This window comes from Crocodylus porosus, unplaced genomic scaffold (genome assembly GCF_001723895.1).
Source record: "Crocodylus porosus isolate Cpor-Errol unplaced genomic scaffold, CroPor_comp1, whole genome shotgun sequence".
NCBI lineage: Eukaryota > Metazoa > Chordata > Crocodylia > Crocodylidae > Crocodylus > Crocodylus porosus.
This window is the reverse complement of record NW_017728925.1, coordinates 1,453,758-1,480,438: the sequence shown is the minus strand read 5'-3', so window position 1 is coordinate 1,480,438 and position 26,681 is coordinate 1,453,758. Positions and strand designations below refer to the sequence as shown.

Genomic DNA, 26,681 nt, shown 5'->3' with positions numbered 1-26,681 from the left:
TGCTCTCAAGAAGGGAGTTTCCCATCTTATAAGTGTGCTGCTGGTTACTGCTGCCCAAGTGCAGCACCCTGCACTTGTCGGTATTGAAACGCATCCTGTTTTTGCTAGCCTACCCCTGTAACCTATCCAAGTCTTGCTGCAGTCTTTCCCTCCCTGCTAGCATGCTCACCTCACCCCAAATTTTGGTGTCATTAGCAAATTTAAACAGGGTGCTTTTCACGCCATCCTCCAAATCACTGATAAAGAAATTGAACAGTGCGGGCCCAAGGACCAAGCCCTGGGGGACTCTACTACTCACTCCCCGGAGGTGGAATATGACCCGTCCACCATTTTGAAGTCCTGCTTCTGAATGACACTGCTGCATCATTGGCAAAGAGCATTTCATGGACAAGAACTTCTTGGGTTTTCAGTTTTGCTTTCAAATGAGCAAGGTTAAAGAGGTTCCTATTGAATCTGGTCTGAAGGTGTACTTCTGAAGAGCTACTAAATTTGTATTTGAGTAGGACAGTGAAGAAAATCCCCAAAAGTGACAGAGTTAGGATATAGCCCTGATTGACACCATTCTTGATTTCAAATCCTTCTGAATGAGACCCATCAAACTGCACTGTTTCACACATACTGACGTGGAAGGACTTGATACTTAGGAGGGCAGCTAATCTTCAGGATTTGAAACAAACCGTCTCTGCTGACAAGATCAAAGGCTTTGGTGAGATTGACAAATACTATGTACAGAGATTTTCTTTGTTCACTGCACTTTTCTTGTAGTTGTCTCAGGGAGAATATAATCTCTTGTTGTGGATCTACTGGATCTGAAACCACATTGAGTGAGACTCAGGGTAGACTGTCTGCAAGGGTCTGCAGTTGTAGCAGGACAGCTTTGGCAAGCAGCTTCCCAATGACGCAAAGTAAGGATATATCATGATATTTATGCAGTCACTTATATCACTCTTGTTTTTGTACAGAGTGACTATGCTTGCATCCTTCATATCCTGAGGAACTTCCCCTTCTCTCCAGTACATACATATTAGGAGGAAGCTGGATTTTCTGCACTTAGTAACTTCAGCTGGTATGTAATCTATACCTGGGGCTTTACCCCAAGCAAGCTGATCAATGGCTTTTTCTGTTTAGTTTACGGTAGGTTCATGATCAAGTGCTGTCAAGTGCATTGAGAGCAGTCACGGACCACATTTTCCTGAGTAGAGTTCTGAGTCATGTTCAACCCATCGATCCATCTGCTTATTGCGGTCGTTGATGACTTCACCTGTGGAGGATTTTAAAGGGGCAGTCTTCTTCAGAACAGGCCTGAGAGCATTCCTAATGCTCCCATACATTGCTTGCATGTTGCCTTGGTCAGCAGCTTTTTGGATACTTTTGCGCAATTGTAGCCAGTAATTGTTTGCACACTGTCTCACTGTACATTTGACCTTTTGCTGGATCTCTTGAAGTGCCTGCAAGTTGGAGTAGCTAAGGTCACACTTGTATTTAAGGAGACCTGACCATTTCTTTTCTACGAGTGGGATCATTTTAGATTAGTTCTCATCAAACTAATCATTTGAGCTGCGATGCAAGGTACCGCAAGAGTCCAAGGCAGTTTGATAGATGGCTCCTTTGAGCTGAACCCATTGCTCCTCAGCACTATTACACAGCTTAAGAGATGAAAGAGCCCTGGAGAGTTTTGATGAATCGAGATGATGTGTCTTCAGCTTTCAGTCACATAGCATTGATTTGTAGTAAGGAGAGTTTCTTATTCCTGTACAGTTTCCATGAATGATCACTATCAGTCAGCACTCTGATAGGATGATATGAGGACTACATCACAGAAGTTTTGTGAGCGTGTGATAATCAAGCTGAGTTCATGCCAGTGTCCAGATCGTGGGTGGCACCAAGGTACTTTATGTTGAGCTTTCACATTGAAGAAATAATTTGTTATACATAGCTCATTGCATGAACAAAGCTCAAGCAAAACATTTGTCCGTTTTCATTCATTTTGCTGATCCCATTGGTGCCTAAACTGTGCGGCCAGGCAGCATACTCAGCACCAACCCTTGAGCTGAAGTCTCCAAGCAGGAGGATTTTTTCATTATGTGACTGACTAAAGCCCTAAGCTCATCGTGGAAGAGGTCCTTTGATTCAGATGAAGCAGTGAGAGTAGGGGCATATGCACACAAGAGATTGGCAGGACCAGAGGCAGTAGTGAGTCAAAGCACTATTAATCTTTTGGAGCCCTTGTTTCAGGGGTTTATTGCAAACAACAGTTATTTTTGAGTGCAAAGCCAACACCATGTTACCCAATTTCTTTGGGCTGTTTACCACACCAGAAAAAGATGTACTACTTCTCTTTTAGGCAACCAGTCCCTGGTAGTCTGGTCTCTTGTAGAGCAACAATATTGGCATTCAGTCTTAGAAGTGATGCATCAATGACTGCAGTTTTATGTGCATAGCGAATGGTTTGGAGGCCATCTCGTTTGGATATACCTGGGGTCGTTGTATGTACATTGCAACTTCCAATCTATAGGACTGAAAGTTTTTCCTTGCATTTTTATAGTAGCTGGTGGTGCACAGTAGCAGTCTGCTTTGAAGTTGAATCTCTAAGCTCTAAGCAGCCACTGAAGCAGCAGACTGGCAGGAAAACACCTTGTTGGTTGGGAACTGCCCAGCTTAAGGTGGGCAGTAGTTTTCCAATGAGGTTCAATGACTTCTCCCACCATCAGTGATATTCTCTGGCACCTGGATCTATGCCAATCAATCCATGGCTTATAACTGGTAATTGTTGACTCTTGTTTGTTTCAATATGTTGGCAAACTGAAGTAACCTCTCCAGGACAGAAAGGCCTGGGTGTTTGCTAGGTGATCAAGAATTGCCCAAGCATCAGAATCACCCTGTCAACTTTTCTGACTTATCTGTTGGAAAGGTAGAACCAATATGATGTGGGGCCAGGAAAGTAGTAGGAGTTGCCAGAAAGAAGATTGAATTAATCGGCTGTCTTAGGGGCTCCAGTCTGGATTTTCTTTTAGGGTTTATTCCCTTAGCCTTTACCTCTCCCAAGGTGGTTGTGGTTACTGTCATCATCTTCCACCAGCTTTGCCATATACTATCCTGCTACAGGTGTTGTTGCAATGACTAGAGGGCAGCTCTAAATGATGGGAACTGTTGTCCCTCCCTTATGTAATCTCTTGTACATAACAAGAGGAGGGAATTGTCAAGGAAGAGAGCACAGAGGTAAATTTAAGCAAAGCAAGAAAACCTTTTAATTGAATGCCGGTGCATTCTTAATGAACAGCTAAAGAGTAAGAACATGGTTCTACAAAACACCTTACGTGTAGAGGCACCACATTTGCTTGAAAGTATGTGAGCATGAATTACCATCTGAGGTGCACTGGGTTTGATTCTCTACTCATATGTACCAGTGTAGCTCCATAGACGTTGGCAGAGTAACTTCAGTTTTACACCAACATAAGTGAGATCAGAAACAGATTAACTGTAGGGCTGTGCAAAGCTTTGGGTGCTGATTCAATTCAGAGGAGATTTGGCGGCCAATCTCTGAATCTGAATTGAATCGGGGACCAATTAAAAGGTCTGAATCGATTCAGAAAGGATTCAGAGAGCTTAGATGATTCAGGCAGTCCCTGCCCGCTGCAGCAGGGAACTGGACCTGGACTGTGAGCTGGTAAGTAGGGGGAGGGGACTGTGGAGGAACCCCTGCCAGGCCCCATCCCCTGCCTGCTCTCCCAGCCCCCCCATGGCTGCCCCACCTGGCCCTAGCTCTTGGGGAAAAAAAGTCCCAACTCACCAGATGTTGCTGGGCAGGGGGGGCAATCCCCACTGACCCCCACTACCCCATGCTGTGTGAGGGGCTTGTCACAAGCCCCCCGACCCCCACCCACTGGCCCAGCCCCCCCATAGCTGTCCTGCCTGCCCTAGCTCCAGCCCTTTAAGAAAATCCCCAACCCCCCACCCTCTGCCCCCAGACTCACCAGCTGCTGCAGCAGCCTCTGGGCTTCTGGGGGCTCATGCAGAGCCCCCCACGCAGCGTGGGGCAGTGGGGTCAGCAGGGATCGGCCCCCTGCCAGGCAGCAGCTGGTGAGTTGGGGCTTTTTTTCCCCAAGTGCCGGGAGCTGGGGCAGGCAGGGGATGGGCCTGTGTGAGTCAGAGATTCGGCTGATTTGGCAGCAGGTGAATCTCCAAATCAGATTCAGCCGAATAGATTTGGGACAGTGATTCGAATCACCAAATCGAATCACTGTCCCCCAAATTGACTGAATCTGAAGTGAATACTAGCTGCTTCACACAGGCCTAGCTAACTGCACTCAGTACATGTTGCTAGACTTAACACAGTTTGGGACCTTTGTTAGATGATATGTAGCCAGAATAGGAAAGTGATCATGTGATGCTTCTCCATTTATGCCTTTGTTCCTTGCCTATTAATAAACCTTCCCTCTTCATTTTGCATCTGTGCCAAGGGTGTTACAAGAATGTTGACTAAACTGTAATGTAAATACGAGGTATTGCCATTGTAGAGCACTCTTTTTTTGAAAACATATGCTGCACTCTCCTTGTCACGCTATTTGCCACAGCCTTACAATGAAGTTTATTTTTGGACATTGTTGACAGTCATGTAACAATAATACAAAGCATTTTCATGGTGTATTAGATAAACCATGCAGATATGTAACAGAGCTGTGATGTATAGTAACTAGGCTCTGTGCATGCCCCATTGAACTCCTCAACCACAAACTTTTGTCATGCATGTCTTACTCCTTTATCATTTTATCAAATGAAAAAGCAGCTGGTAAATAAGTGTCTTTAAAAATTACATGAGGCAATATTGGGAAGGCTGTGGGTCCTCTGGTAGTGACTGTTACAGTACAGTACAGTTGCAAAATGTTTTAATTATCATCCATTGTTTGCTTTTACTTGTACCTCTCTGCAAATTTTGATTCTCGACTCAAGTTTCCATGGCTGAAATATGGTTTTAAAGAAGGATTTTTTCCCCCCCATTTTTTATTTTTAAGTTTTGGGCAAATTGCTTCAGTTATGTTTGGGTTATATGTTCATGAAAGAAAAATTCCCACTTTAAAAACATCCAGAACACTGTCTATCCAGTGAACTTTAAATGTCAAACTTTGTCTCACCCTAAGCTTCCTCAAGGGGTGAGTTGTTACGTCAGAAAAGGAACTGGCTGGAAAATTACAGAATTGATAAATGTTTGAAAACGTGGGCTAAAGCACAGTAGGAATTTCACATTGCTTGGAAAAAAAACATTTAATGGATGCTGAATAAAACTGATCCACTTGAGTTGCGTCAGAGATCTGGTTGCTTATAAATTTTGGGAAAATATTTCTTAATATCACAAAGGCATGTGAAATCTAACATTGTTAGAAACTGAAGAAGAACTGGTTTAACATTTGAGCTACAGGAAAAAATTGCACTTTTCCACTCTGAAGTAAAAAGAGCTAGTGTTTCAGACTCTTTGCAAGGCAGGTCTTTAGTGGGACCAGTAGTGGATCTATAATAGATCCAATAGTAGATCAATGAAAAAATTGTTAAAAATCACACAATTTAAAGTTATTTTTCTCATAAGAAATTGCCTTGATTCCATAGGGACATTCATATGACAGTGAATGAGAAGGAAGATTTTGTCAAGATGATCTGCCTTTTAAAATGTGATCCATTTGAGTTGTTAGAATGTGGCTCAGTAAACACTGCATTAGGGATCCTTAATCACTCCCTTGTTATGTAAATGATGCAGTCATCCCATTACCTTAATGACGAGATTGCATTTAGCAAGAAAAGAGATTTTAGCAAGTTCAGGAAAGCACTTGAACATGTTCTTAAGTCCATCTTTGTTCAGATAAGCATGTAGACATGTTCAACATTTAAGCATGTGAAGTCTGTTGACGTCACTAGGACTTGAGTATACATTTACATGCTGTCCTGATTCTGAATTAGGGGATAACCGTGCAGAAAAGTATAGGCAGACAAGGTTCTTTGGGTAAATCTGATTATCTTTTCTTACACCAATTAAATAGTTGGAAAAAATGTTCTTAGCAAGCTTTTGGGTTTAAAAACCCTTCGTCAGGCTGAGGAAGCATCTGCAGTTGGTATATGCTCTTCCTGGATGGAATGAATAGCACACACCAACTGCAGATACTTCCTCAGTCTGACGAAGGGTTTTTAAACCCGAAGACCTGCTGAGAAACTTTTTTCCAACTATTAAGTTGGTCTAATAAAAGATATCAGATTTACCCAAAAAACCTTGTCTGCCTATGTCCTTAGACCAAAATGGCTACAACCTACACCCCTGTAATAGAGAAATATATAAACATGAACAAATGTGTTTGATTCTTTTCAGGTATATGACAGAGGTGGAATTATCTTGTCCTTACTGAGCAAGCAGCACTGTCCCCCTTACAGGTACCTTTGCTGTGTCCTTGGACCCAAACCTTTATAAGCTGGGATCTGTGAGCAGGTATGTAGACTATCTCATTGTCACGGTTTGACACTGAGACTATTAAAATCAGCTTAAACTCTGGCCAGTTTATGATGACTTTTTTCACTGGAATTCATTCCTAAAGGATCTACCAAACCCACAAGCAGCTGTAGTATGTTTTCAGGGGACACTCTCTTCATGCAGGTGTCTTAAAGCAAACCTACCCCTTAGCAAAGTCACACTTGTTTGAGTTGTAACAAGAACTGTCTTATCACCATTGCTTTTTATGTGGCACTGGTGATGTCCTTTCAAAATGATCAGTGATTTATGGCGTAGCAAACGTATTTAGGAATAGGTTTCAGAGGGGTCTCTTTACCTTTTTGTCTGTGAACTACGTACACCAAGGGTTTTTAAGATCCAGTCTGCAGCCTTGATCATCCAGCCTGTGGGGCTCTGAAAGGCACACTGCATGCAAGCTTATCCTGGCTCTAGTTCCATATGCTGCTTGCAACGTGCAGAGCATATCTAGCATTGGCTGCACATAGCCCAGGGCCAATCTGGGCATAAACTGGGGCACAAGTCATAATTGGCCCTGCATCCCAAAGCTAGAGCACAGGGCCTGTCCAGCATGGGCATCACATGCAGCGTGTGCCCCAGACAAGCTCTGCATGCTTCATTTAGTGTGTGTTCTGGACCAGCCCTATGCCACCACATGCTGTGAACAGGTCTGGCCAGCATGTGCTGCATAAGGCATACAGAGCTGGAGTCTGCATGTGCTGCCAGCAGTACACATGGCCAGTCCAGGACACACACTGCATGCAATGTCTGCATCTGGCCCACAGACTGGCCCTGTGCCCCTCATCCAGTTTGCAGGACTGGATGATTTAAGTATCCTTTAAATATCCCTGTTATACATGATTCCCAGTGTTACTGCAAGGTTGGGACTTCTCTGTGTACCTGGTCATGGCATTCATTTCATTTTATGGTCCAGAGTGTTAATTTCATATTTTGTGCATTCAAACTCAAACAGCTTGGTTAGACAGGCCTTTGGGATCTTACTTGCATGTATTGAGCATATAGTATTTCAGTTAGGTATGTATGGGCATAAAATTTACTGCTTGATAAACAGATTTACTGTGTGCCAGCTTTTCTATGTGCATGCTCTTACCCCACAGCAAAAGAAAGCTAAACACTGGTAGCTTAGTCCTCAGTGATAGAATGGGTTAGTTTCTGCAAGCCATGCGGTAAGAATCATGTCACTATGGAGCAGTGGTTGCATGGGGAAAGCTCTGCTCCCTTTCTTCCACTGGTGAAGTTTTTTTATATGTCCTTACCTTAAGGTAGTGTACTCATACTTTTTTTTAGCCCCTTGCCAATAATATTGAGCGACTAACCTGCTATGAGCAACATTATACTTTACTCTTCTTTCAACCTCAGTTTAACTTTTTAATTCCCAGTGGACATAGGCACCATTAGATGTTCTCACTACTGCTATAAAGTCCCTCTTTGGTCATTCTCCAATTCCTGATGGCTAAAATAAATGTTGAGGAATTCAGTTAATCTGCTTTGGAAAGATACCACCAACCTAGCCCTCTAGGGTACTGAACACTATTTTTGCACGATTCTAGGTATTCTAGAATATAAAGAAACCCAAAGATCTTTGCATGGCATAATTCACAAATTAGTGTTGTTTGATTTATTATTTCACCTGTTGCTCATCTGGAAATAAAGGTTAACCTAATAATTCAAAGTACCTTGAAAATCTAATTTTTGTTTTCATCAGTGTAATCCTTACTGTAATTGTTTTAAAACTTATTTTTAAATTTCACTAGGGGGCAATCTTTCCTAATAAAGGATATTGGATGCAAATTAGCAAGGTCACATATCTATCAAACAGAGAGAGACTGAAGTGAAAATCATTCTTAATTTGCTATCCTTCATAGTAGAATAGTTAAGGTCTGAGATTTATGATATATAGTGCCATCACTCTTTTTGTAGCTCATGCTACTAGCAGGACAAAATTCCAGAGGACTAGGACAGCTTAATTCCTACGTTCTGAAGACGGTAATAACAGTCTGTTATGTAATGCTTTCTGAACCATAGTTTTAATCATTTAAACACTATGCTTCTATCAGTGTCTTTATATGAGGGGATAGCGTGACCCTAAATTTGTGCTCATTTGAGAGTGGTTGTAGTCCCATTTGTGTTGCTGCCTTTTTGTACATATACACTTAAACATGCAAAAAACCACATTCACCCTTCTACTCCTAGCACTGATACTTGTTTTGTAACTCTGGACAAATTACTTAATATTTCCTTTTCAGTTTCTCATCTAAGATTTGGAGGAGGGTTATTCCTATTTTACAAGGGGATTGATTAATTTTCATGATGTGTGGAAAGTGCTTTAAAATGGAGAAGTTCTATGGAAATTGGTAAGTGTTGGGCAACGTGGCAAACGCCAGGAAAATTTGAGGTTAAAATTAAAGTTTAACTTTTACCATTGCGGGCATGATTTTTTTATTATTATTTTGATTACGTATTTTTTAAAAATGTTATCTAACGTAGTTTTAGATTTCCTGGCTATTGTTGGTTTCTGTACCCACAACATGCATTATTCATACTTAGGAGCTATGGGTGATCTGCGAACATACTCTTGAACTTATCTAGATATACAGACATAAATTTAAACAAAGCCAGGCCAAATCAGCTTTGGCAACATTTGTTAATTAATAATTCTAGTTGTTATTCTAAAGAAGATTACGCTGCATTTGAAGGCTTATCTAAGACTACCCCAGCTGTGCGATTGGTCTAATAAAAGATATCATTAGGTACCTACTGAAATCGTGATTTTGTGGAAATTGTGAAATAAGATGATCTCTGCAAAATCCACAGGAAAAAAAAACTTAATAAAAATAAAATTCTGGCTCCCCAGTGTAGCTGGCCTGGGTGGTGGGGGGGAAAGGAGGGCTGCCTGTCATGCCACTCCCACCCCTCTCCACCAATCAGCAGCAAGGGGCATGGCTGCATGGCAGCCCTCTCAGCCAATTAGTGGAAAGGGGTGTAGCTGCATCATTGACATCCCTTTTCACCAATCAGTGATGGAGTGTGAGGCCCTTCAGCCAATCTGAGGCATGGGGTGGGGGGGAGGGGGCAGTGCCACAATAAACCTACAAAAGCGGCCAGCAACCTCCTTGAGTTGGGAAGGCCCCTAGATATCACCCACAAAAATCCTTGGCACTCATTTCCTAGACCATAACAGCTGCAGCATTGCTTCAGTGCTACTAATTCTATGTCGTCATTTCATCTGTATGACTCACAGACGTTACAAAGGTGGGCCAGGACTATAACGTCATATCTGAAATGTGTCTGTCGAACACATGTCCTGGCTCTATGTTTTAGCTACAAGACCATTTTTTTCGCTTTATGCTCTGAAGAGTTCTTTTGTGTTGATGTGAACACTTAAAATGTCACAGGCCTTTAATGTCATTTCTGGGAAGCAGAAAGTTGTTTAAAAAAAATGAAGTACTTGTCCATCCTCTGCATCATCATCTTTTTCTCAATTCCCCCATCATCTGTTTTGTAAAAATGGGAGCATCCTGAAGTTATCTTTCTCCCTCTATTACTGTTACCTGTAGTCCCAGTAGTTAGGAGGTATAGAGAGTGGTTGCTCGAGGAGGGAAAGGCAAAAAACTTTCTGCTTCAGCTGATCTCTTTTGACCAGGGAATGGATAGTGAGAATTGGAAGATAGCAGGAACTGAGTTAAGGCATGGTGCCATGTAAACTGCTCCTGAGCTGAGAGAATCAGGGGTCTTCAGCCCTTTGCACAGACTTCCAGGCTGTTGATCGGCATGAACTGAGCAATGGTGAAACTATGTCCTTATGCTGTCGGGATTCAGCCAACCCTGCCAAGTCAGATTTTCTTATCTGGGGCAATGGAAGACCATGGATAAGGTTTGAAAAGCTCATAATTCCTCACAGTTGTTTCAGACGCCTGAACTTCTGAACTCATAAACAGCTACTGAGCTTCACTCCAGAGGCGAGCTGCTTGAATAATGTGTGATGGAGCTGATGAATAATGTATATTATTCTGTTGGTTGGAAGTGCCTCGGAATATCCTAGGATGAAAAGTGATACCAATGTGCAAATGCTGAGTAGTGCTATTGCAGATATCAAGTATGTTCAGCTTATAAAAAATAAATAATTTTGTGTGCCTGAATGGCAAATTCAGTCTAAGAAATGAAAAAAGTGCAAATTTCAACAGTAGGATTTTGAGCAACAGTTTTATAACATACTCCCTCACAGTGAAAGGGTGTTTTTAGCTCTTTTCAGAAGGACTTTAGTCTTATGCTTCTAATTGAAAATAATAAAACTTGAAGGACAAAAGATTTAGGGTCCGAAATTCCCAACTTCATTTCATACAATATAATGTCACACTCCCTTAGCCCTTTTATTACATGCACAAGTTGCTCGTTGTGAAAAAAAAATTCTCAGCGGCGTGGAATTCTGGGTAAAGTGGTGAAGAGAAGCCACAGATGCTTGTATGAAATACTTTGCTCTGCAGTACTGTCTTCCACAAATCTTTTCTTACAGTTCTGTTTCACAGCCTAGCTGAAAAGGCTAGTTTAGTTTTATGGCACAGTTTATATTTTGGTTTGCATTGTCCTTTGAAGGCTCATCTGAATTGCATAATGACATGTTTGCATGTGTTAGGGAACGACTTAACCATGACACATGGGTGTTAAATGTCATTAAAGGACGCCAGCATCATCTTTGCTTTCAGGCTGTAATTGGTTCCAGGTATCGTCTGATTTTTATTAAAAGAGACTGCTACAGTCCTTGGTCCCGGCTACATTTTATTATGCTTGGAAAGTCCTGCCAAGTTCTCCTAGCCTTTCAGTGTACATCATCCATGGGGCTACCTTTCAGCATCCAGAGTCCAAAGCGGGTGTTTTCCGGCAGGCTTCCTGGGTATCTCTGTACTGTTACTGTTAGAAGCAGTGATTGAGGAGTTTGATTCTCATGTGGTTTTTGATGGTTAAGTGGCTGTCTGACGTGGGCAGGCAGTGGCAACAGCAGAAATTTTTCTGCTGAAATAATGTATGTGTGAAAGGATAAGTGCAAATAGAGATTTAGAATAAGTTAGAGTAAGAGCTGCTAAAAAGGAGGAGAGGAATAACTTGTTGTGGGGACAGGAGGAAACTTAGATGAAGGTCATGCCTGATGCCCAGTGAAGAAAGATGGCAGTGTGGGCTAGGTTGCTTTCTTTAAATCAGTGAAACTCTTTCAGAGCTTGATCTAACTTCTATGTTGCATAGGGAGGAGCTGTTTAGATAAGAGCCCGATGGTTTTGGCAGGCTAACTTGGAGTAGATTAAATACCAAAGAGTAAACAGCTCTAAGCAAAGCAAATGAAAACTTTTGGGATATACTAAAAAAAACCTCCAAAAAACAAAAACCTAAAATGAAGAAATCATTCTGATTACAGTGTCCAGAGCAATTTTAAAGTGCCCTTGTTCCCTGTCCAACTAAATGCTTTTTTCGGCCAAACAGAACTGTTTCCCATTGATTTATTGCACCAATTTAGATCTAGCCTTCTATGCAGAACTGTCAGTTTAGCAGAACAGCTTTCTTTCTCTTTTCAGATTTAATCCACATGTTATGTCAACGGAGCCTTTGTCTCTGCTTAGTTATAACTTATAAATCATCCCTTTTTTTCTTTAAAGAAAAAACCCACATTTTTAATGGTCCTGTTACACCAGGGCCCAGAATGACACCCATGAAAGAGAATATCACATAACAAGTGCAATATTTATGTAACATGAAAACTGTGATGCAGAAAAAGACCCTGTTCCCTTCATCTTTGTGAAGGAAGGCCAAGGATGTAATGTAAGGACATGGTGTGACCCTTAGCCTAGAATTTCCTAGCTTTTCCCCATCGTGTGGAAAGATATTAAACATACATTTTTACCTAAACCTAATTTCCTTCCCCCTTTCTATCCCCTTTTTTAAAAGGAACTTTGGCAGAGGCTTACATAATTCAGATTTCCTTCCTGCCTGCCTGATTTCATCCCTTACAGAAAAGGAAGCATTCCCTTTTGGAGCTCTCCTGCTTTCCCACAGGAGAAGAATCTGTTTTCAGAGTAGCTCATCAATTAGCAATTGCTACTGTTTTAATTTCTTGTGTAAATACCATGTTTACTCATGCACCACACAACATTTTCCAAAAAATTAGCTTCCAAAACTGAGGTGACCATCTTAAATGGGGAGTCAATTTCTTTATTTTTTGCACAGATTTGTATTCAGGCAGCATCAAGGGAGTCAACTGACTTTGTCTCATTATGATCTACCTGATTCCTGATAATTGTTCTTCACTCCAACGGTGTTAGCTCTCTCTCCCTTTTAATGATGTTGATGCTATCCTTTCTTTGGCCACGTTGCTGTTAGCTGTTCCTGGTTTTTCTTTTTATATTTCCCAGCCCTGCAGACTGCTTTTAGCTCTTTTCCAAATCCTAGATCTGCCCACGGAGTCCAGTCTTAAGCAGCAGCTACAGTTTCAGCTTTTAGCCAGGCAGTCAAGAGCTGCTAGCAATTCAATTGCGAAAGGGCTAACATTAACTTTTGCCTGAGCTGGAAAGGAAGGGTGAGTGGATCTGTCCCGACTCTATGCAGCCATAACTGTGAAAAATCTTTTTTTCTTCCTTTCGCCTTCCCAAAAACAAGGTGCATTTCTTATCCGGGGGTATGTGGCATGCCCATAAATACAGTTATGTAGCAAAGGCCACAAACCATATGCATGGAGGTGCTGATGTGAAAACTAGAGCTGCTCCAACCAAGTAAAAGGCTTCATTATGTTAGCCTACCTAATGATTTTATATGCATATCTGGAACAGGCCTTTGTCTTCACTGCATTCAGTAACTTGACCTACATCAGGCTAGTTGGGGGAAGACTGGAGGGCATAGTTCTCTCTGAGCTGGCAACTTGCTGGGGTGAATGCAGCCAAAGGAACAGACAGCGGTATCAGTCTCAGTTTGCATATGCTTTTGGCAGACTGTCACCTCTCCTAGTTCTTTCCCTGATGTTAATGCACTGATTCCTTCTTAAAGTGTTGAGATAATTATTTGTTGCAACGGGAAGAGAAACCAGAATTACTGTATGTCCCAAACCACAAGGCGTCCCTCTGGCATTAAAAGAGTCTGTACTGCAGTCTAATTCCATATGAAAGAGGGATGCTAAAGGGAGGAAGAAAAGGGCCTCCTTAGGAGATGGACCATCAGTGGCAGTATGAGAAAGTAGCCATTGTCCAGGTGCCTAAAGGTAATGCAGCTGTGGCAGGCCTGGCAAAAGCTGTAATCCCAGTAGATAGGAATATCTTCTAAAAAATCAGACAACCCCCTGAGTGGAAAGCTCTTGAAAAAGAATACAGAGTTCTTGGCAGTGAGTACGCACACATTAGTTGCTGCCGCAGCATCCCTCAGCAGAACTTGCACAGTCTAATGATCTTCTGACAAATGTAGTCTTGAATTAAAAAAAAAAAAAAAAAAGCAGCACCCATCATTACTGGACACTTAAGTTTTCTCTGCATGAGCCAACACAACAAATAGTTGTTACACAGACAACTGTAAAAGCAGATGTGGAACCCTGGCTTTTAGTCTTCTCTCTGTTTTCAGACACAGTGGTGTCCCATCTCTACTGTGAGCTCCTTTCTTCTGAGTGCAGACTATACCTTTGAGTAACAAAATAAAGCATTGGACTGTTGGGGAAAGGACTCTCTGCAAACTCACCAGACTATCCCTCAAGTCTTCCTTCGTTTATGCCTCCCAAACTGCCGGGTATTGTGATCGGATTTATCCCTTTCCTGGTTGGTCACTATTCTTAACCAACATTATCATCTTTCTCGAAACAAAATAAAAAGTGACAGTTCCTCATAAGAGTAAATGCAGTGGTTCCTGCAGCTATTGTGTAATAATTACTCCATTATTTAATAATAAGTACTTAATTACACAGTCCAACTCTTTGCTTTAAAGAAGGCACAGTGCTCCTATGGTATTCTGTTATCTAATGTGTTCCTGGACAGCTTCCAGGAAGATGCAGCCAGTCACTTTCATTACTAGGTCCTGGTATCAAATATTCTTAAACCTATCCAAGAAGATGATGGGTAACCATTGGGAAGCATTTTTTATGGAATATCTCCCCTTCTTATTTTAGGCCATTACTTTTTATGCAGCCACACTCAGAGAATGCAAGTAATCCACTTTTTTGTTTCTAACAATTTCATTAGTTAGTTTCTTTATGTTTCACCCATTGGCAAAATTTACTTTGCTGCTTTAAAACCCTGTTCTGTACCTCTAAGCTCACTTTGTGAAAAATTAGGCTTGAGGTAGTTATGACCTTTCACCATGTTGTACTCATACAGGCTAGCACGTGTCACCCAATTCTTTGTTTCTTCTAAATCCTCACACTTGTGGAGAAAACTAGAACAGGTATGGACCAAAGGTAAAGGGGGCTTTCAGGCATCTAGAATTTGTACGGTTACACTGATTTGTTGTATTGTGAGGAACAGTGAGAAATAAACAATAAAGGATTAAGCCTTTTACAGACTTTGGCTCCTATTCATGAAACCTATTTATCATTAAGCACAATATTTAGTCACATTGATAAAAAGTTAAGACTTGCTTAAGTGCTTTGCTGAATAGGAATAAATTTAAGATCATGTTTATATGATTTTATCAAATCAGAAGCTATGGCAAACGTCTAATTAAGGGAGCAATTAAAATTTGTTTGCTTATTTGAATTATGTTTTTACTTTGAGGGTGAATGGAAGGTGGTGGTATGGCTAGGTGGGGTTACACACACACATGAAACGAGGTAATTTATCACATGTGGACTCAAAACTGAAATGAACTAAATTCGTAATTCATGCTTGCTGTATGTTCAGGCTTTGACCTCTCTGTTTAGATTGTCGACATGGTGCCAATTAGTGCGACTATGATGTGGACACTAAGGAGTATAACTCATTTCACATAGGTTACCAAACAGCTAACAGATGTTAAGATAATGGTTTTTGGCTACTGCCAACCTGGTTTGGATTTCAACCTAGAGGTGAAAGGATTTATTTCTCTCCCATTACCAATCCCCTTGGGCCATATAGTCCCCAGCATCAAAAATTCTTTATACCAAACCTAAAAGATGATGTAAACATTTTTCTTCTGTTTAACTGTGTTCTCACGGTGTCTTATGAACTTCTTTCTTTCATCTTATGTTGTTGACTTGCCTCTTTTTGGATGCAGTGTTATATGTTGATAGTCCTCCTTTTAAGTGATAAATAAAATGTAAAGACTTTAACCATTAAATAAAGCACAGATAAATGAGAGAGAACTTTATTGAGCATATGAGTAAGTTTTTCAAGCAGTTCAGATGTACTATGCTGGCAGCTTGATATTCCCAGAACTTTTTGACAGTATCACTGCCTCCTGCATATCACAGAGCTACTTTTTACTCCCTTGTTTGTGGTGCTTTGTAACAGAAGATTTAGAAAGCGATAATTTTGGCCTGCTTTGGGTTTTTGTTTTGCTTTTCCTTTCATTTCTGGATCACATGGCTCTTTATGCTCAGTAAACTGCAGCAGAGCAGTGGTGACAGTTTAACTTATTGCCTTTTCTTTTAGGACGAATCATGGTGAAGAAACTATTCAAAGTTCCCATAGCTTCTTTGAGCCATTTTTTATTTTATCTGAGTGGATTTAGTTCTTGTTGTTAATAAGACAAAGCCAAACTTTCACTGATATCATGATAGTAATCTAATCACCCTATAATGAGTGTTCAGCATCTCCTTCAATTGTTGTTTTTGGAAATGTGGCATCTCTTTGACAAAGTTATCCTTTGTTGCATACAGTGTTTCAAGAAATTCATCATTTTTCTCACAACAGACTTACAGGAGAAACTTAATTTTTCTGAGACCTCCAGCAAGTGTTACCAGCAAGTGCCACTGAGAATCTGGAACAACTTTTCTGATGTTTTTAAATTAGCTGTCTGTGAGTGTTACAGGTAGTTGTGGAATATATATTTTTTTAATTTATGCAGTGTGGTTTAGGGATATAGGTAGTGTCTCTTTCCTAGCAAGATTTAAGACTTCAACTGATGAAAAAGTCCTTTCATACTTTCGATTTTATTTTTTGATACCATTGCAAATAGCAAAGATCTCCTTGTCCTTTATTCTGTAGTGTTAGATATAATCTTCAGGACATTTTCCCAGCAAATCATGTATTTTGGGGGCTTTGGGGTTTTTTTTTTCCCGGGTTGGAGAAACAATAATATTTTATTGTCACCAGTGTCCATTATAAGATTACTGGCCATGTTTCACCAACTATCCTGGGTTAATCTTGTTGATTCTTTTGTGTTTGTCATATTTATATTTTCTCATTTTATACTATGTTCAGCATCATTAGTATAAGAAACCTGCAGCTCTCCATTACTAATTTGTTTGCCTTTTTATTTTCATTATGGTATATTCATTAACTGAGCTGTCTGTTTTGGGATATCAGAGATAATCACAGAATGACTGGAGAGATAATCTAGAAGAGACCTATCATGTTTCAACTGTGATATCAAAAACATCTTACTTGTTAGGTAATCGTATTTCTCAGTGTTCTAATCTATATTTATTAAAGATAACATTTCATTCAGTGATGTGTTTGTTTATGAAGAATCCAAAAAATCCAGTTTTCTCAACTTCTTGAGATGAACAATAGTTGTTTCCCTTTTGAAAAATTAAATGAGCTAACCAGTTTTCAGGAGGACTTTGTTTTAAAGCTGGGTTTTGCCAGCTTCCAGAAATGTCTGGATATAGCAGTTCACAATACCCATTCTCACTGCTCTTTTCAGCATTCTGTGACAGTTAATTCTGGAAAGGTTATGTTGGCTATATATCCTGTTTGTTCTGGAATACTGAATTTATGACCCCTTTGGTGGATAAAGTAAGAGTAGAAAAAGCGCAGAAACCCAGATGGCCATGAAAAGGAACCTGAAAAGCTGACACAAGAGTTTATGGAGTGAAAAATGATCACAGCAACACATCCAGATCTTTTTAGATATATTTGTAGCCAAAGTTTTTATGCGTGTAAGATTTGTGCTTAACTGACCATTTCCATCATATATGCTCAATGAAGTTTGTTTCATTTTCCTATTGACATGTACTATGCAATGTCTTGCCTACTGTAATTCAATAGTTTTTTAAAGTGCCCTGCCCGTCCAACTGCTTTCCCCCCCATAGGGGATTAATATTGTGTTTAATGTAGACTACTTGGTTAGGAAATCAAGATACAATTGTATGCATATGGAAGTGTTTAGAAAGAATTGTTGTTACCTAATACAGTTTGTAAAAATAAAGAGTTTTACTAAAATCTTGTTTTAGTATGGCAGTAAAGGATTAGTGCTGAAGCGTTATGTGTGTCTCACTCGAAGACTGAGTTTGTATATTTTCTAGCTCTGTGTGTGCATGCACGTGCCCCCCCCCCCCCGAAAATATACACACTCAATCTTTGCCTCCGTTGTGGTTCATAAGAAAGTTGTGTTCAGTCCCACTAGGTTCTAAGTAACAGAGCTTCATCTCCATGGATTTGTTGGCTAATTTGCTGATCTCTCCAGGAGACCTTGTTGAATACAATCCTAATGACATCTGAACATTAAAGAATGCTTTAGAGCATTGGCAAGTTTTTCATTTGTAAGCAAGTTGTTTGTTAAAAGGGGAGAGAACAATCTAAGCATTGCCAAATACATGCTAAGAATATGCAGCCCAGCTGGCCTCCGACACAATATGTTGTCAATTTTGTTTTTATTTAGGGCAGATTTGCAAGGCCTAGTATGTTGATAGAGACATAATGGGGGTATGTGATATGTCTCCACTATATAAACTGTATCTCCTATAAACTGTCTTGCAGAGTTGGGACCCTTTTATATTATGGTTTTTACCATACCAACTGGAGAGGCTGGGTTTGGAAATACATGCTTTATTAATTTAGTCACTATAAAAGTTGCTTTCTTTAATAAAGTACATTTGCAGCCTGTAAGATGCAGCAGAGATAGGAAACAATAGATAAGTACTTTTCCATTGCATAGGATGGAGATAAATTAGGTTGACCCGTAAACTGGGAAAATCTATTTTGCAGAGTCTAAATAATTATTATTAAATATATTTTGGAGTTTGATTTAAGTTCTGATAGGAGGGCCAGGTTGCCCTAATGCAGAAATATTTCATGGGATAAAGATGTAAGGTGTGAACGAATGTGAAAGATGGCTTTGGGTATGAACTGGTGTGGGGGGATTCTAAAGATGGAGTGATGTTCACGATCCAGGCCACCTCTCCTGCTTTCCTCCTACACTAGTCCCACCGTTACTTCTCTTTCTTGCTTTCTCGCACCCTGTCTCATCTTACAGCCCTAAAGGGCCTGTAGCTGCCTTAACTAGAGCCTTCCATCTCATCCTGTCTTGTGCAATCTCCTTCTACCTTGTCGCTTTAATTGCCTATCCCTTCCAAATCAGTTTCTCTGTTATCTTCCTGTTATTGCCTCCGTCTGCCTCTAGGTCTGATACCCTCCACCTCAGCGTCTAAAATCTGCTTCATGTGCCTTTTCTTGTCAGCTCTTGCGATATGCCCTGCCCATTTCATTCTCTGTACTTTTATCTTGCTCAAGACATCAGGTCTTTTGCAAAGGCCCACAAGTTCTTGATTATACCTTCTGCTCCACAGTCTGTTTTCTTGTATTGCACCAAAAATTTTCCTTAGCATTTTGTTTTCAAACACTTACAGCCTTTTTCCATTTGCCTTTGTCAGCGTTTAGAATTCACATCTATATAAAAGTTGAACAGTTGTATAAAGCTGGGTTGTAAGGTTTCTTGAGATTATCTGTGATACCACTATTTCATCCAGGCTCAACAGCACTGTAAAGTCTTGCCTTGATTTCTTCAGGTATATGATTGCTCTCAGTAGTTATTGTTCCTAAATATTTAAATTTGTCTGACCTTCCCACATTGTCACTCTCTGTCCTTATCTTGTAATTTTGAGATTTATTTCTGGAAGTGACCATGTAGGCAATGATAGCAAGCCCAGCTTCTGACATTGATAGCAAACCCAACTTCTTCGGCATTTGACTCTGTGATCTCTGTATTCTTTTGTTCCTTTTTCATTTCCTCTCCTACTAGCAGATATCGTCTGCATGTGCTAAGAACTGGTGCAGACCTTTTCCTTCTTCCAAGGCTCTTATAATCTACTCAAGCATCCAGTTTAAAAACATCCGTTGATAGTGCATCCTCTTGTTTGAAATTGCTATTTATTTCCATTGGGTCTGATAACCATTACTTCTGCTGGTGGTGTTTAACCATTCATTAGTGCGGCTAAAACTTGAAGCCTGTACTGGTTCCTTAAGCACTATCTCACCTCATCTTATCTGGCTCTAAATACACCTATACAGTGGTTAAAACTAACCTACCTAAATTGCAGGGGGACTTGTCAATTTTTGCGGGTTGGTTGCAGTCTCAAGTTCAAATTCTGCAGCATGTTGCGGCAGCCCTGCCCCTTGGTGCTGATTGGCATACCCGCCCTGTGGGCTGGAGGGGTAGAGGAGGAGGGGGTGGCTGCCATTTTGACTGCTGGTTGCCCTTTGTGTGGCCCCACCCCTCGGTACTGTTTGGCGGACAGGTCTGGCGGGGGGGGGAGAGGGAACGAGGCACCCAACTAACTGACGCCTTCCCCTCCCAGCAGTGAGGATCCAGCACTTTCTTTTTATTAAATTTTGTTGTTGATTTAACAAATTTCCCAGGCAATCCCAGATTACACTGTTTCTGCAAAAGCTGTGAAACTATGAATTACGTTCATCCCTAGTAGTAAGTCACCCGGTGGTCAGACTCGATGTGAAATGTATGCTTTTCCACTTCATTTGGGGGATAGAATGGGCTTTGTCTTGAGTGGAATCTGGTTATGCTCTTTGTTCACCAGCTGCAGAGATCCAACCCATCATCTTACGGTATCTACTAATTTGGAACTGATGCTGTTTACTTCTGAGATTAGAAATAGCTGTGCTTGAATGATTATGCTTACTGGGCTTACTGTGAATCTCAAGCCTATTTTAGACATCTGTGGGGATACTCTGCATATTTTGCATCCCTCTAGTTTGGATGAAACGGTGAAAGTCTCATTGTCATTGCTAACATTGGCTGCAAGACTAAATTAATTGTTTTCAGTGAGATAAATTGATCAACATAGATGGGGAAAAATAAAATAACTTTTCAGATCAGAAGCCGAAAGTGTCCTTTGGTAAAGTCTTTGGGAAGGGAAGGCTTGTAGAGGATGGTCCAGATCCTGCACAGATGTAAGCACATGCTTAGACAGGGTTATTTACCATGTATATAAGTATGGTAGTACATTTTTTGCAAGGTTAGGGTTTAAGTCATTTTTCTTGATGCAGAGGGGAAAATGAAAAAGGCTAAATTTGAAGTTTAATTAATTCAGTTATGTAGGATGTCCTGCTGCTCCAGTCTCACTTTTCTGTAACTATATGATGGCAATAAAAATAAATCAATTAACAAGAATATGAATGTACTGTAGGTACCATCATAGTTTCTTAGTAAGCCACCATGAGGAGCAAATCTGCAGAGTAAAGCAGTGCATATAATACTTCAATCTAGGGTGGAGACTTTGAGTTGAGTCCCAACCTGTAAGACATTTTTTTTAGTTGATTTTTTTGCAGCCCTGACAATGGAGAGTTTTAATGGCAGGATTTGCAACCCTCTTCACCAGGGTAGCCCAATTATACTATAATAAAAATGTGAACTTAACAGTCCCTATTTAATTTTTTTATAGCATTTCCTCCCGAGCAGTAAAGTAAATCAACAGTGGCAATTAGGCACTCAGATACTATACTAATGGGAGCTACATAAAGCCTATATAGATAGAATTACACATACTGGGTTGCTTTGGAGGGAAAGGGACTTGGAAGAACCCTCAGAAAGGAAATATTACTTAACAGTGCACTTTATTAGATGATAACAAACTAAGAACTCTGGCTCAGATGACAGCATTGCTGTTCCAGGACTAAAAAGGCAATTGGGTTCAAGGTCTGCTTCATCTTGGGGCTTTCTCATGCATTAATAATGGCTTCTATACAGTCGGTAAAATGGAAGAAGTTGGGTGACCCATTGCTAGAGTTGTCATCCCTTGACCGAGACTGAGAATAGATTGCCTTCCCACTAGCTGACCACCTGGGACTCAAATAGATGCAGCATGTCAAGAAATAAGATTTAGATCAGTGTGCTGGCCAATATTCGATATTAATTAAAATGCTTCCAGAGTGTGAGTTATTGCTCTGTAATGGCTGTCATGTTTCCCTACAGCAATCTCTCTATGCCCAGTATTTAAGCATTTTGGCATAAGCTGAGAAATGTCTGTTATTTTGGTTAGTCACTAGTGATAGCTGTAGCTGAGATTCAAAATGGTTTCCAGTTTTTTTCATATGTTTCTAACTTTCTGGAAAAAATACACTTCTTGCTGCAGTTTCCATTGTGGGCTCTTTGCTTTTTTTGAACGTTTGGAGCAAAATTGTTCTGCATTTTTGAGAGTGTTTTAAAACAAAATGCAGCAAACCCACAGCTTTTTAAGAGATGTCTATAGGAAAATTAGCTGAAATTGGAAACTTGTCTTGGATACACTCTTCAGCAAAGATTAGCATCTTCGCTGAGTTTTAAAAAAAATATTGCTTTTCATTTTACTAGATTTGTGGATTTGCTTTCCTATATAACAGAATCTGTAGAACCTCACCCAGTAGTTTTTTTTGCATTGAGCTCATAATTTCAGCTTGCCCTGTTGTATATCTTGTAAAATGATATTCAGTCTTTCTAAAATGTCTCACTGACTTGATGAATTAACTATTATTTCAGAATGATCTGTGCAGTGTTAATTCAGCCTCCTTGTGTGCATGCTGTTTGATACAAACTGTATTTTGCTAATCACGTTACTTTCCTCCATAGGATTCCTGTATTGTTCAGTGAACAAAACGAGCAGTCCTCACTGAATCAGCAGCTGTTTAGTATTTTGTTTTCTCCTTATTGTTCAGTGTGTGATCCCGTGTCTTATTTACTAGACTCTATTCAAATGCTGCATTGAAGACAAGATTATTACTTTTGTGGTGGGCTTTTCTATGTCATTTATCAATATCTAAGTGCTTCACAAACAACATTCATTTATTTTTACAACTGGTAGTGTTGGAGTGATGTTGTAGCTCTCTTGATCCAGGAAATAAGAGAAAAGCAAGTATTTTTGTGGGCGATATCTCTTAACGGGCCAACTGCATGGTTGGGAGAGATTTAGTCAAGTTTTCAGGCATGAAGTACCTATCTTTCCTCACATCTGAGAAAGAAGCAGTTACAGTGTGAGCTAACTAACAGATGCAATTAGGATTTAAGATATGTAAAATCGTATCTAAATAAAAAGTTTACTTAGAGGTGTGGAACTGTACTGTAAAGTAGGAGAAAAGAGGCATTGTCAGGAGTATCACAGCCTTGTAGAAAATTAGGGTTGGAATGGACCTCTATAGGTCATCTACTACAACCCCCTGCTCAAAGCAGGACCATTCTCAACTAGATCATCCCAGCCAAGGCTCTGTCTACCCTGGTCTTAAAAACCTCTAAGGATGGAGGTTTCACAGCCTCTCTGGGTAATCTGTTCCAGTGCTTTACTACCTTCCTAATGAGAGAGCTTATCCTAATATCTAACCTAAACTTGTGTGCTGCAACTTAAATCCATTGCTCCTTGTTCTGTCATCTGCCACCACTGAGGACAGTGTAACTCCATCCTCTGTGGAACCACCTGTCAGGGAGTTGAAGGCTGCTATTAAATCCTCCCTCAGTTTTCTCTTCTCAAGACTAAATAAGCCCGGTTCCCTTGTCTTTTCTCGTAAGTCACATGCCTGAACCCTTTAACTGTTTTTGTTGTCCTCCACTGAACTCTCTCCAATTTGTCCACATCCTTTCTGTAGTTAGGGGCCCAAAACTGGACACAATACTCCAGATGTGGTCATACCAGTGCCGAGTAGAGGGGGAAGAATCACTTCCCGTGCTCTACTGGCAACACTTCTACTAATGCAGTCCAGTATGCTGTTAGCTTTCTTCACAACAAGGGCACACTGATATAGGCTGCCAACTAGACATGGAGTCATTGATTACCACCCTTTGAATCCAGTGATCCAGCCAGATTTCTATCCATCTTACAGTCCATTCATCCAACCTGTACTTCCTTAGCTTGCGTGTGAGGGTGTTGTGGGAGACTGTATCAAAAGCCTTGCTGAAGTCAAGGTATATTATAATAGCCAGCAAATAAGAGAAATGCAATGGGAAGGATAACCTGATTAATGGAAGAGTAATACCATTCAAGAGGGAAGCGTAGTCCTTATCACCTGTGCAGTGCAGAGGTACTAGCAGAGATCAGGTCGATTATAACGAGCCATAAAGTCTGTTTAGTCCCTGTTTCTAGTTAGTGGGTTTTTTTGTTTCCAGACCTGTATCTGAAGATGTTTTGTAACTTTTCCTTGAGTACGAGGATCGTGAGTTCAGAAGGGTAGCGGCTATTCTGTGAAAAGTGTTTTCCTACCTGTGTTCACGTGTCTCTGTCCCTTATTTTGTTCCTGTAACTGTTCATTTTGAAGTATAGTTTTTGACTGGTTTCAGCTATGTAGTTTCCATTAGGGCTTTTATTGCACTGATGAGATATGCTACATTCTGGGATAGATGTGTAGGAGCTGTAGATTCTTATGTTTTCTTTGTGAGGGGCTGTTGAGTAGGGCTGTGTGAAGCTTCGGTCTCGAATTCGATTCGGAGGAGATTTGGCCCAATTTGGGGGATGAATCTTCAAATCCTAATAGAATTGGGTGACACATTAAAAGGTCCGAATTGAATTGGAAGCCTCCGAATTAATTCAGAGATTCAGGCAGTGCCCACTTGCTGCCACAGGGAGCTGGACCTGGGCTTTGTACTGGTCCCTGCCTGACACCATCCCTTGCCTGCTTCCCCAGCCCCCCCATGGCTGCCCTGCCTGGGCCCAGCACCCCGGCACTTAAAAAACAAACAAACAAACAAAAAAGGCCCCACAATCACCAGCTGCAGCAGTGGTGATCGGGGCCTCTGGGGGCTTGGGCAGAGCCCCCCACACAGCATGGGGCATTTGGGGGGCATTGGGGATTGGCTCCCCCCACCTGGCACCTGTGCGGCAGCTGTTGCATCACAGCACGGCTTGACAGGGTGCTGTGGGGCTCCACATGCTGTCTGGGAGCTGGGGCCACTTGGGCTGAGTGCTGCAGGGCTCTGGGTGACTGCTGGATCTGCCTCAGCTCCAGGACAGCACGCAGCGCCCTGCCGAGCCACACTGCACCAGCACAATGTGACAGCAGCCGCACAGTGGGGCTCTGCCACGAGCCCCCAGAGGCCTTGATCGCCACTGCTGCAGCTGGTGAGTGCGGTGCAAGGCTTTTTTTTTTTTTTTTTAAACGTGCTGGGACACTGAGGCGAGGTGGGGCAGAGGTGGGGGTGGGGTCCTGCTTGCCGCCTCCATGCCCCCGTTGCTGACACTGCTGCCACCACCTATTGAATTTGGAGGAGATTCAGCCTGATTTGGCAGCCAAATCTCCAAATCCGAATCGGCCAAATTGAACTGGGACAGTGATTCAGATCGCTGAATTGAATCACTGTCCCTCTGAATTGGCCAGATTCAGAGCTGAATCGAATACTTACTGCTTCGCACAGGCCTCCTGTTGAGTGTTATAGCGGTAGAGATGAATCGATGGGTTTTACATTTATTGTTAAGGTACAGTGTATCCCATTTGGTCTGTTAATCAGAGGGGAGTTTGCTTCTGATGATTAATTGGGTGAGGGGATTGTTTGAAATCCAGGTGGAAGAGGGGTATACCGGAAATATTTCTCTCAAAGTCTGACCCTTTTTTAGTATAAGCTGTAGTTGATGATCTTTCATATTGGTTCAAGCCTGGGATTGTAGGTGATAGCTAGAGGTGTGCAGTGAGCAGGAGTTTTCCTTTTATATTGTAACAGGTTTACAGCACACCATTTGGGTGCTTTTTCAATGCACAGTCTATTTCTCTGTGGAAGTGTCCTTCCTGTGTAAATGCAGTTTTCATGTTGGCAAGGTAGGTTTCATGAGTATTCTCCTCAGAGCAGATAAAGTGGTATCTGAGGACCTGACCATAAATTACAGCCTTTTTGGTGTACTTGGGATACTTGCTGGTTTTATGGACATGAAATGTGGTGATTCATTGTTTTTTGTAGATAGTGGTTGGTAGGGCTGGATTCTGGAATGGATTGTGGTATCTAGAAAGTTGATGTTTTGTAGGAGCATTCCAGAGAAAATTGGATCAAAGCATGGTGGTTGTTGAATGCATTAGTGAAGCCCAGTAAACAAGTACTTGTGATAACATCTTTCTGAGATCAGGAGCTCCCATATTACAGATGCCGAACAGAGATCCAAAGGGAGCACTGTGTATTAAATAATGCAGCACAGAAATGGAGTATGTGCATGTAGTTAAAGATTGTATTGGACAGTGTATGTACAAGGAGAGAGAAATCAAATTTGCATGGATAACCTTAACTCCAAAATTTTATGACTTTTGAGTGTTGACTTGGTAAGTATTATAATAGTCTTTTAACATAGCTTGTTTGTATTTTCCTAGGTCTTTAAAAAGGCAAGCTGAAAAATAGAAATTCCACTGAGTGGCATTCTCTCGACACCCAGCATGGTTCATCAGCTTGGTTTGAGACACTCGATTCACTCTACAAATCTAATGGTGACTGACTGTGGCCTAGGCTACCATTCTCCAGGTGGCCCAGCCTTAGAGGAGGATGGAACACTTTGCTACAGACATTTGCCAACAGCCTGTGAATGGCAGCAAGACTTGGATTCTAGTGCAGGCTCTCAATGAAGTATACTCTTCTGCCCAACCATTCCCAGTTCCTTTTCCACTTGATCTCATCTCTTTGTCCCCAGCATCTTTTCCCAACCAGTCCAGATCCCAGCACTCTGTCCATTTGGTTTCGTACCCTTCCATCCATAGTTTTATAGTTTCTAGGGTCGGAAGGGACCTGAGTAGATCATCTAGTCCGACCCCCTGCCATGGCAGGAAAGATTACTGGGGTCAAATGACCCCAGCAAGGTGTTCATCTAACCTCCACTTAAAGACCCCCAGGGTAGGAGCCAGCACCA

The 26,681-nt window shown here is 41.2% G+C and overlaps 1 protein-coding gene across 5 annotated transcripts in view; it reads left to right on the top strand.

Moving 5' to 3' along the window:
- Positions 1-496: 496 nt before the first annotated feature.
- The window catches only part of EXD3 (exonuclease 3'-5' domain containing 3), a 430,752-nt gene continuing 404,567 nt past the window's right edge, over positions 497-26,681 (top strand). For 2 of the 5 annotated variants that reach the window (XM_019540505.1, XM_019540504.1), the window contains exons 1-2: positions 505-905; positions 6,353-6,469. The gene's annotated coding sequence lies outside the window, so the exon portion shown is untranslated. Of the gene's footprint in view, positions 906-6,352; positions 6,470-26,681 lie in introns of all 5 variants that reach the window. The other 3 variants (XM_019540507.1, XM_019540508.1, XM_019540506.1) reach the window with 3 other exon arrangements.